Genomic DNA, 11,503 nt, shown 5'->3' with positions numbered 1-11,503 from the left:
CAAAGCCCGTCCCGGGAGGCAGCAGGAGCTGGCTCAGGAGCTCTGGGCAAAGAAAAGGGGGTAACCCCGGCTTGGGGGGGACATGGGGGACTCACACACGTTCCGGGGGGGACACGACCCCCGGGGACCCCCCCTCACCTTGTCCCGCAGGGGAGGCCGAGCCCCAGCCCGGGCAGACGAAGCCCCCGAGCCCCGGCAGCATCCTGGGGGGGCGTGCGGGGCCGGGAGGGGCAGGATCCAGGAAACGGCGGCGGCTGCCGCGGGCCGCGGGTGCCTGGGAACCGCGAACGTGGCGGCGGCGTCTGTGACAGCGGCGAGGCCTCAGCTGCCCGAGAACGCGGCCCTGGCTGGGTGTGCGCAGCCTGGGCTCCTGCAGGCGGCTGCACTGAGCCATTCGCAAAGGGAATTGTTCGCGGGGCATTGGCCTGGCAGAGAATTCCTACACCTGCAGAGCATTGGCCTCTGCAAGATTCCTACCTGCAGAGCATTCGCCTCTGCAAAGATTTCATCAGCGTGCAGAGAATTGGCTTCTGCAAAGTTCAGCAACGTGCAGAGCATTGACCTCTGCAAAAGGTTCCTGAATTTCCTTTGAAGGTAAAGATTGACTCAAGTTGAACTTCTTGGTTTTGTCTCATCTGCACTCTGAGAGAGAATGCCAAAGGGAAATACAGGATGGGATAATGCCCATCCTCTGGTGCAGCAGTTCAGTGGTACGCACAGCTGAGTGGATGAACAATATATGCTCTACTGATTGTGCTTTATTTTGCACTTAAGAAATGCAACATTTTCTAAATGTACTAGTCTATACATTTTTTTTTTCTATAAATTTCTTAAGCTGCTTAAAGATGAATGGGATTTGCTCAAGTTTCAATGGGTTGTTATCATCTGGTTATCAAAATTATTAGGGAGATGCCTCTGAATTGCTGCAGCAGCCTGGCTGCCCTCAGCTGACATTCCGGCCAGAAGCCTTGTGAGCACATAAGAGAACCCACACAACGGGAATTCCATCCTTGGGGAGGGAAAGGGGTTTCACTATGTCAGGTTGCACAAAGCTCCTGCTCCTGGACAATTCCTGGCATGGCACATCCACTTCTCTGGAGAAACAGTTGCAGTTTTGTTCCACTCTCATAACTATAAAATATTTCCTCCTTCTAACAAATGCAAATACAACCTCATTCACTATTAGACATATTAACCCTTGTTCTGCCACTGAAAGATTTGGGAGAAAATACCTTTGACCACTGTTTTCCCATTTTCACAGACCTTGGAGAGGACCCAAAAATCCCCCAAGATGGGGTTTGGAGGCCTCATCACATAACCAGCAGGTGGAGGCTGCAGGCCCTGGGCTCATTGGGGTGGAGACTGAGGGCAGAACAAGAGTAGCCTGGCAGGGGCTGAAGGGTGGTTTCAGAGAGGCTGGAGCTTTCCTGCCTAGAGGATATAAGCATGAGAAGGAAATAATAGCACCAAGGGCAGCTGGGGAGGTCCAGAGCGAACACCAGGAGAAAGGAATTTCCCTGGCAGGGCAGGGCTGTGGTGCAGCACGTCCCCTGGCAGGAGCCTGGAGCAGCCCATGGCTCTGTGTGGGCAGGCAGAGGCAGGCAGGAGGCAGAGCTGTCAGCAAAGGAAGAGCCCGGCCAGGTGGGGCAGCCGGGGGATGCCGACCGCCTGCAGGGACAGAGGTGCAGATTTCCTCAGCACCAGAGACACCTTTCCCTTGCTTGTCCCCACCTGTCATCACTGCCACCAGTGTTCTGCTCTACCTGGAACCTGGGGACGCTTTCTCAGTCTTGTCCCTCAGACAGATCTTTTTAAAGTATGAGAAACTTTGGTGTTTCAATCACTTTTTGAGTCCCTGCAAAGTTCTTTGAGCACATTCAGAGGTGAGGCACTGAGTCTGATGCAAAGAGCACCAAAGCCCCAGAGGGTCATTAAAGTCCCTGTGCTGTGTCTGTGCTGCTGAGCTGGGCCAGGCTCCTGGCTCAGAGGCAGCTCCTGGCAAGGGCAGCGCTGCAGAGAGACAGCTCTGGCCAGGAGCAGCTCCTGTGCACAGCCCAGCAGGGCTGGGGCACTGCCAGGGCCCCTCAGGGACACCAGCAGGGCACAGACAGAGCTCACAGGGGCTCAGCACTGGCAGGGGCTGTGGGATGGCCCTGAGGGGGCTGTGTCACAGCAGCACCTCTGTGGCTGTGTCACAGAGGCACAGAACAGCTGTGATGTCAGCAAGGGGCTGTGGGACGGCACAGAGTGGGCTGTGTGAGGTCACAGATTGGGCTGTGACATCACAGAGTTTGTTGTGTGAGGTCATCAAGCAGCTACAGCATCGTAGAGGGGATTGTGTGACATCACCGAGAAGGTTGTGACATCATGGCATGGCTGTATGACAGCATAGAGCAGGCTGTGAGATCAAAATGTGTGCGATGACATTACAGAGTTGCAGTGTGACATCACAGAGAGGATTGTGTGACATCACTGAAGGGATTGTGACATCACAGAGGTGGCTGTGACATGATAGGGTAGGATGTGACGCCATAGACTAGACTCTGCTATCATGGAGGGTGGCTCTGTGGCATCAAAGAGTGGGTTGTGGTATCACTGGGTGTCTGAGTAACATCACAGAACAGTCTGTGACATCAGAGAACATGCAGTGACATCACTGGGTGAGTTTATGACATCACAGTGTCTTCTGAGACATCCCAGGAGGCAGCTGTATGACATCAGAGAGTGATATGCCAGCATTGGCTCTGTGACATCACAAGGGGGATTTGCGACATCCCAGCATGGGCTGTGACATCACAGGGGCTGTGTGAGGTCACTGAGGAGGTCACTCTGCCCCGGCCCCCCTCACAGCTCCCCCCAGAGCAGTCCAACCCTGCTCGTGCACAGCGGGGTCCCCTGTCCCCCCGGGTCCCCCCGCCCCCGGCCCCGCAGCCTCCCCCAGAGGATGTTCCATGAGATCGACCCCAGAGCCTGACACGGGGATGGGGGACCGGGGCCCTGGGGGTGGCACAGGGGGACAAGGACCCCCCAGCAGTGTCCCCGTGTCCCCCAGGGCCAGAGCCTGGGCCAGGGCTCCTTCACCCTGCTACCAACGAGGCCTTGAGAGTGCTGAAAAAATCCCTGGCAAGGGATCAGAAAAACCAGATTTAATATTAAAGGACAGCAGCACAAAGTTCCTTGGCAAGAGTCACTCTGCTCCTGACTGGACACTTGAGGCGCACCAAGGAAACAAAACAAAACTAAACAAAACAAAACCAAAAAACCCCTCCAAAATTAGGCAATCAAACAAAAAATGAACTGAGAACTAGGGCTTTCCTTTCTCTGGAAGGGAGCTGTCCTTATCCAGGTGCCCATGAAATCAGGCCTCCACTTCCACTATTCCCTGTTGTGACAGGCTGGAGGAGATTTTTGGCTGAAAACATTTCCTGTGTGGGAGGAAGGGGAAGGTCGAGCCTTGTCCTGCCCTGGAACCCCAGCCCTGCCGTGCCCTGGAACCCCAATCCCCCCAGAGCCTCTATCCCAGCCCAGCAGTGTCTGCCAGTCCCTGGCACAGCACAGGCAATGCTCCACAGCCACCTCTGCAGCCCCAGCCCAGCTCCTGAGGGACCAAATGACCCCAAGTCCCACCTGGGGGAAGGGCCCAGGGAGATCAAGGGGTACTTAAGGCTTGTGGTATTTAAGACCACAAGGCAAGCACACATCTCGACCCTGTATCCTCTTGGAATTCCCATTTGTACACCACTGGAATCCAGGAGGTGGTAGCTGTGTGTGTGCTTCTCTAAATAATTTTTGCCTTTCTCTCTTTCTGTGTCATCTTCTTCTATTTCTGTCCTCTTTAAAATTTTGAATTATTTTAAATTGAACAGGTTTAGTGTTTATGAAATTGAATGGGCCAAAATACTGCTTTGAGAAGTATTTTCTGTTGATTGAATGTGGTATTAAACATTTTGCCAAAGTTTCTCTGGTTTTCTAAAGTTGCTAGTAAAGGATATTTGGTTGTTTTGAGCTCCTGAGAATCTCTTGTTTGTATTTCTCCAGTATATCCAACTCAGAGAACACAAATAATTGTAATTCCTTTAAAATGTCTCCTTGAAAGAGTTTTTAGTGGATGGGGAGCAGGCTTGTGTGTCCTGCTTGGCACAGCCCAGGCAGGGCTTTCCCAGCCACATTCCACACTCCATTTCCCAGCTGGAGCCGCTGCTGCCTCTGAGTTGTGCTGCCCCAGCCCCAGGGACGCTCTCCTTGTCTGCCCATTCCCCCACGGTCTCTGGGCAGGGATGGCCTCAGTGGGGGCTGCTGACATCCTCAGCACCTTGGAGGCTGCTGCTGAATTTTCCTGCTCCAGAGGCTTGTTCAGCCTTCAGCTCTTCAGTGCAGGAATTCAGTGTCCCAGGGCTCATTAACATTCAGAACACCTTAACAAGCCAAGCCTCTGGGAATAATTTCATTTTTGTTTCCAAAACTTGTGTTGTTAACAAAGAGAGATTTCAGAAGTGCATTCAACTGAATATGTTCTATTTAAAAAGACAGTGAGAAAACATTTTTTACGTCCTGTTCAATTTTTTATTATTCCCTGTTAATAGCAATCTCCAATTGATGTTGAATCCAAGTATCTCCTCATGTAGTTGGAACAGATATGAAAATCAAGACTGTGACGGTGTTCACAGGGGTTCTTGGATGAGGGAAGAGATGAGGATCTGACTCCATGTTTCAGAAGGCTTGATTTATTATTTTATTATATATAATTCATTAAAACTATACTAAAAGAATAGAAGAAAAGGTTTCATCAGAAGGCTTAGGTAAAAAGAGAAAATAAAGAAATTATAACAAAGGTTTGTGGCTCAAGCTCTGTGTCCAAACCAGCTGGGCTGTGATTGGCCATTAATTAGAAACAACTACATGAGACTAATCACAGATCTATATGTTGCCCTCCACAGCAGCAGATAATCATTGTTTACATTTTGTTCTTGAGGCCTCTCAGCTTCTCAGGAGGAAAAATTCTAAAGAAAGGATTTTTCATAAAAGTTGTCTGTGACAAAAGGCCCTTCATGGCTGACAATCACTCAGACTCTGTCCCTACCCCCACCCCACCATTCCCCCCATCCAAGCCCTGGCACTCAGAGCAGCCGTGTGCAAATCTGAGCTCCCTCCAGCCCAGGCTGCACCTGCAGCTTTCAGCTCCTTGGCTCCAACTCCCACCTGCTTTCCTTGGAGAAGGAGCTGCCTGAGACACAGAGGGATGTTCATTTCTTGTCAGCCAACAAAGGCAAGGGAAGGCACAGCTCCATCAAATGCAAAAGTCCATCTCTTCCCTGGCTCTGCCCTGCCCCTGATCCAAAAGGCCTGTCCTGTTTCCTTCATCCCTGCATTGCCAGGGACTTTCTGGGACAAGGGAGCTCTGCTCTGGATATGGAGGGAGATCCAGGTGCCACCACTGGAGTGGGAACCACGACTCATCAGGTTTGTGTCCTTTGGGGGTCAGGAAGTGGTGAGACTCAGAGGCACAGAAAGTTTCTCTTCATGGCCAACAGACCACAGTTGAACAAGACACAATTTAATAATAATAATCACGCTCTTCCCTGAGCTAAGTGCAACATCCCAGCAGCGTCTGTTGAGTCCACCATCCATAGGTGATTTCCATTACAAGAGTAATTTCAGACAAATGTGGTTCTGTGATAGATATAAACACAATTAAATTTTTGTACCAGGATGCTTGTCCTGTAGTTGGGGAAAAAGAGCTCCAACAATTCCTGATTTGCACAGCTGTCAGTGGTGGATGGAGAAGGGAGGTCAGGCTGCTCTTGGTGTTGAGGAAATTCTGAAACCAGCCTGACTCATTTCATCTCCTCCTGCCCTGGCTGATCTCCCCTCTTTCCCCTTCCACCCATTGGCTTTTGTCTCCCACCATTCCCCTGTGCAGAGCCTGGCTCTGTGTTCTCCATCCCCTCCTCGCTGGCACTGCCAGGCTGGCATGAGGAGCCCCTCAGCCTTCCCTGCTCCAGGCTGGACCAGCCCAGCTCCCTCAGCCTCTGCTCACAGCCCAAGGGCTCCAGCCCCACCTTGGAGGCCCTTCCCAGACCCTGCTCCAGCTGCCAGACATCTTTCCTGCCCTGGGCAACACCAACCAGGCCACAGTGACCTGGATAATCCCCGTCCTTGCTGTCCTGGTCACACAGCCCTGGCCCCTTGTCCCCATGTCAGGCTCTGGGGTGGATCCTGTGGAACATCCTTTGGTGGAGGCTGTGGCTCCAGGTGGGCCGGGGGGATCCCGGGGGACAGGGACCCTGCTGGGCATGGACAGCATTGGAGTTGTTGGGAGAAACTGTGAGGGGGAGCTGGGGCGGAGTGACCAACCCAGTGACCTGACACAGCCTGCTGGGATGTCACACAGCCCCTCTGGGATGTCACAGCCTGCTCTGTGTTTTCACAGCCAACTCTGTGATTTCATAGTCTGCCCTATGATGTTAGACCTCTGACTCACAATGTCACAGCCTGCTCTGTGATATCACAGAGGCAGTCTATGATGTCATAATTGCTTGATGACCTCATATACCCCATTCTATGATGTCATAGCACACTCTGTGACCTTCTGGTTAAGAAGGAGGGGGAGAAACAAAGCCTCTGCACTGGAATTAGGAAGGGCAGACTTTGGGCTATTTAGGATGCAGATTTGGGGAGTGCTGAATCAGGTACCAATTTTTTAAAGGGAAACAGCCCTTAAAAATAAAGGAATCCAGGAAGGATGGGCAAATTTCAAGAAAATAATCTTAAGGGGGATTTGTCCCTCACTTTGTCCCAGTGTGCAAAAAACATGAGCCAGTGAGGGAAATGACTGGCCTAGTTCCACATGGTGCTTTTGTGGGAAGTCAGGGGTCAAATGGAATGGCAACTCACGAAGTATTTATGGTTGATATTAGGTTATAACAAAAATAATTAGAGTGGTAAAAGCTTAATTAGAATGCAACCTTGTGGCTTCCATAAAAAAAAAAAAAAAAAAAAAAAAAAAAGTTTTCTTAAAAAAATTATGGCAAAAGGAGGGAGGAGAACCTCTACACTTTATGAATTGCAGTGAAAAATTAAAAAATTAAAGATAAGGAAAAGGCTGTACTGCTCAATACATTCTTTGTCTCAATTTTCAATATTAGGACAGGTTGTCCTGAGGACAAGTGTTCTCCTGAGCTGGTAGATGGACATAGGGAGAAGAACAGACCCTGTAATACAGAAGGGAGCAGTTGGTGACCGGCTGAGCCTCTCTAATGCTCACAGGTGTATGGGATTGGATGGGATTCATCCTAGGGGGATGAGGGAGCTGGTCGATGAGCTCCCCAAGCTGCTCTCCATCATTTACCATCAGTGCTGGCTCAGCAGGGAGGTCCCAGAGGACTGGAGGTGCCAGTGTGAGCCCATCCCCAAGAAGGGCTGGAAGGAGGAGCTGGGCAACTCCAGGCCTGTCAGCCTGACTTGGGTGCCCAGCGAGGTTATGGAACAGATCACCTTGAGTGCCATCCCAGGGCACCCACAAGAGGCCAAGGGATCAGAGCCAGCCAGCATGGATTTCAGTGTCTGCACTGATGATCTGCATGAGGGGACTGAGTCCAGCATTGCCAAAATTGTGACACCAAGCTGGGTGTGAGTGTGGATCTGCTGGAGGGTAGGAGGGCTCTGCACAGGGCCCTGGACAGGCTGGATCCAGGGCCCAAATCCAAAAATGTGAGGTTGAACAAGACCAAGTTCTGGGTCCTGCACTTTGTCCACAACAACCCCTGCAGTGCTAGAGGCTGGGGACAGAGGGGCTGGACAGTAGCCAGGCAGAAAGGGACCTGCAGGGACTGATGGACAGCAGGCTGGACATGAGCCAGCAGTGTGCCCAGCTGGGCAAGGATGCCAATGGCTCCTGGCCTGGATCAGGAATGGTGTGGCCAGCAGGAGCAGGGCAGGGATTCTTGCCCTGAACTCAGCACTGGTGAGGCCACACCTCGAATGCTGTGTCCAGTTCTGGGCCCCCAATTTAGGAAGGCCATGGAGGGGCTGGAGTGTGTCCAGAGAAGGGCAACAAGGCTGGGGAGGGGTCTGGAGCACAAGTCCTGTTCAGAGCGGCTGAGGGAGCTGGGGTTGTTTATCCGGGAGAAGAGGAGGCTCAGGGGAGACAAGGCAGTGCCAGGGAACAGGTTGGACTTGAGGACCTCCAAGGTCTTTTCCACCCTTGCTTGTTCTGTGATTCTCTGGAACCACCCTTGCAGCAGTTGCAGGATGAGCCCTGGGCCTCCCCTTCAGAAGCTCCAGCAGCCCAGGTCCCTCAGCTTCTCCTGCCAGCCCCAAAGCCCATCCTGTCAGTCCTGCAGAGCCTCTGCAGCTCCTCCTCATTGCCCAGAACAGGGAGCCCCAGAGCCAGACACAGCAGCCCAGATGTGCCCTCCTGGCCTGGAGTGCCTCTGGCAAGGGAGCAGCACCAGGCACTGCAGGAGCCTGCAGACAATTCCTGCAGCACTTGTAGGATGATCCTGCTGCCCAAGGGACGTTCCCATGGTGCCAAGTCAGGAACTGCAATGGGGAGTGGGGCCAGAGAGGAAAGGACAAACAGAGATGGGCTGTTTTCAGGGGAGGAGAAGGGGATGGGCAATGGGAAGATATCAGGTTTGGGAAAGAAAGCAAAGGAAAAAGCCAAGGAAATGCTGAGGGCAGTTTGGGGCTGGCTGCCAGGCAGCCCTGGCTCTGAGCAACAGTGTCTGCAGTGGGACAGGAAACTCCCACCTGATGGGAACAAACTTTCCGGCTGACTGCAGAGGCCAGGACAAAGTTGAGTGGTTTCCCTGGTGTCCCCCATTCCTTGCTGGCCCCAGGGGCTGATGGCATTTGTGCTCCCTCTGGTTCATGTCCCACAGTAACAGCATGGGGGTGCTCCCCCTGCTGTGTGCAATGCAAACAGGGGCTGCTGAGCCAGTGCTGCCGTGTCTGTGCCTGCAAGGATGGGGCACCTGTGTGAGCTGGGAGAGAGGCCAGGGCTGCAGAGGGGGGATGTTGTTGGCAGCTCCATGAGGACGCTCTGGGACGCTGCCCTGGGCTGTGCAGCGCACTGGGGATGGATCAGCCCCTGCTCTGCTGCTCGTTCCCATCTCCCCCAGGGCCCTTGCAGAGCCCCAGCCATGCTGTTTGCCCCCAACCTGCCCACGGCCAGCCTGGGGCTGCTCACGGGGCTTTTCTGTGCTGAGCATTGGCCTGGGTGTGTTCTTGAGAGAGCCTGGGCAAGGAGCCTGGAGCCCCCAGGCCCTGGCCTGAGGCGTCAGCGCTGGCCCAGCAGTGCCCATGGCCTGTCCCTGCTGCAGCCCTGGCACTGCCACCCCCAGGGCTGTGCCCGGCCCCGAGAGCACTCAGGCCCTGCAGCAACACCAGGGCCACCAGGGCAGCGGGGCAGGGCCACGGCAGCAGCACTGGCAACACCAAATGCTGCTGCTGCTGGGCACAGCTGCTGGGCCAGCACTGATCTGCCCCCAGCTCTGCACACAGACATTGCTGCTGCAGCTCCAGAGGAGGAAACAAAAAGGCATCTCTGCAGAAAACTCTGCTGGGAGATCCTATACTTCCTTTACACCACCAAGAGTGCAGCCCCTCATTTACACAGTCTGTGGTCACAGGGAATGTGGAGAGAAACAAACTGAGAAATGGTATAAACAATGACATTTCTTTGTGGATAATATAATAAATTAAAACAAAGAAAAATAAACTCCAAAATGAAATCAACAAGGAATATCAAAGATGATTTTTATTACAAGTGTTTTGCAGAAGTTGGCCAGCAGTTTAATGTTTCTGAAACCGCCCAGTCATCAATGTCCACACTGCAGCCTTGAGCTCCCGGTTCCTCAGGCTGTAGATGAGGGGGTTCAGGGCTGGAGGCACCACTGAGTACAGCACTGAGAGTGCCAGGTTCAGGGAAGGAGAGGACATAGAGGGGGGCTTCAGATCACAAAATATGCCAGTGCTAATGAACAGAGTGACCACAGCCAGGTGAGGGAGGCAGGTGGAAAAGGCTTTCTGTCGCCCCTGATCAGAGGGGATCCTCAGCACAGCCCTGAAGATCTGCACATAGGAGAAAATCATGAACAAAAAACAACCAAAACCAAAACTCACACTAAGAGCAATGAGTCCCAGTTTCCTGAGGTGGGATTTTGAGCAGAAGAGTTTGAGCATCTCTGGGATTTCACAGAAGAACTGGCCCAGGGCATTGCCATGGCACAGGGGCAGGGAAAATGTATTGACTGTGTGCAGCAGAGCATGGAGAAAAGCACTGGCCCAGGCAGCTGCTGCCATGTGGGCACAAGTTCTGCTGCCCAGGAGGGTCCCGTAGTGCAGGGGTTTGCAGATGGACACATAGCGGTCATAGCACATGATGGTCAGGAGGGCAAGCTCTGCTGACATGAAAAAGGCAAAAAAACCCAGCTGGGCCGCACATCCAGTGTAGGAGATGTTCCTGGTGTCCCAGAGGGAATTGTGCATGGCTTTGGGGACAGTGGTGCAGATGGAGCCCAGGTCGCTGAGGGCCAGGTTAAGCAGGAAGAAGAACATGGGCGTGTGCAGGTGGTGGCTGCAGGATACGGCGCTGATGATGAGGCCGTTGCCCAGGAGGGCAGCCAGGGAGATGCCCAGCAAGAGGCAGAAGTGCAGGAGCTGCAGCTGCCGCGTGTCTGCCAATGCCAGCAGGAGGAAGTGCCTGATGGAGCTGCTGTTGGACATTTCCTATGGTCTCTTGGCATGGGGATCTGTAAAAAATTAATCATGTAATAATTGGGTTTGGAGAGGACTTTAAATATCCCAGAACATATTGGGGGCACTTTCCCCCCACTGCCTGCCCAGGGCTCTGCTGCCTGGAGCTGTCCCTGCCAGCAGCTGCTTCCCTGTGCCCAGGGCTGGGCCCTGCCAGTGCTGCCAGAGCCCAGTCCAGCCCTGGGGGCTCAGCTCTGCCCTGCAGACCTGCCCAGGGGCAGCTCCAGCTCTGCAGGCTCTGATGGCAAAGTCAGAGCAACCCTGAGGAGTCTGTAAAAGCGATACTGATTCTGCCTCTAAGGGGTCTTCTTCTGATTTCTGTCACTGCCTGGTTTATTCAGATCTGAGATAATATTTTTTTATTTTTCTAAATGTGAACCGAGAGATGAATATCTATAGGCAATTTCCCACCCATGCAACCCAGAGCAGTAGATTAAAAAGGCAGGATTTTCCCTTTTATGCAGCCCCTGCATTGCTGTGTTCCCTCTATAATCTGCTTGGAAAAGTTCTGCAGTTAAATGCCATTCTGGGAGCAGTCCTGAACAATGCAGCATCCTCACCACACAAGGATAACACTTCCAAGCCTTACCAGCTGTCTCCTCCCACCCAGATCTTGTCCCCCAGTGCTGGGAGCAGCTGCCAGAGCTGGCTGAGAGCTGTCCCTGGCAGGCAGCAGAGTCCCTGCCCAGCACAGCGCCCTGGGCTGCAGGACCCTGCTTTGCAGGACAGCCCTGGGCACCCCTGG

The sequence above is a fragment of the Zonotrichia albicollis genome, unplaced genomic scaffold, assembly GCF_047830755.1.
Source record: "Zonotrichia albicollis isolate bZonAlb1 unplaced genomic scaffold, bZonAlb1.hap1 Scaffold_257, whole genome shotgun sequence".
NCBI classification, from domain to species: domain Eukaryota; kingdom Metazoa; phylum Chordata; class Aves; order Passeriformes; family Passerellidae; genus Zonotrichia; species Zonotrichia albicollis.
The sequence above is the reverse complement of the archived record's forward strand: the minus strand, read 5'-3'. Positions refer to the sequence as shown.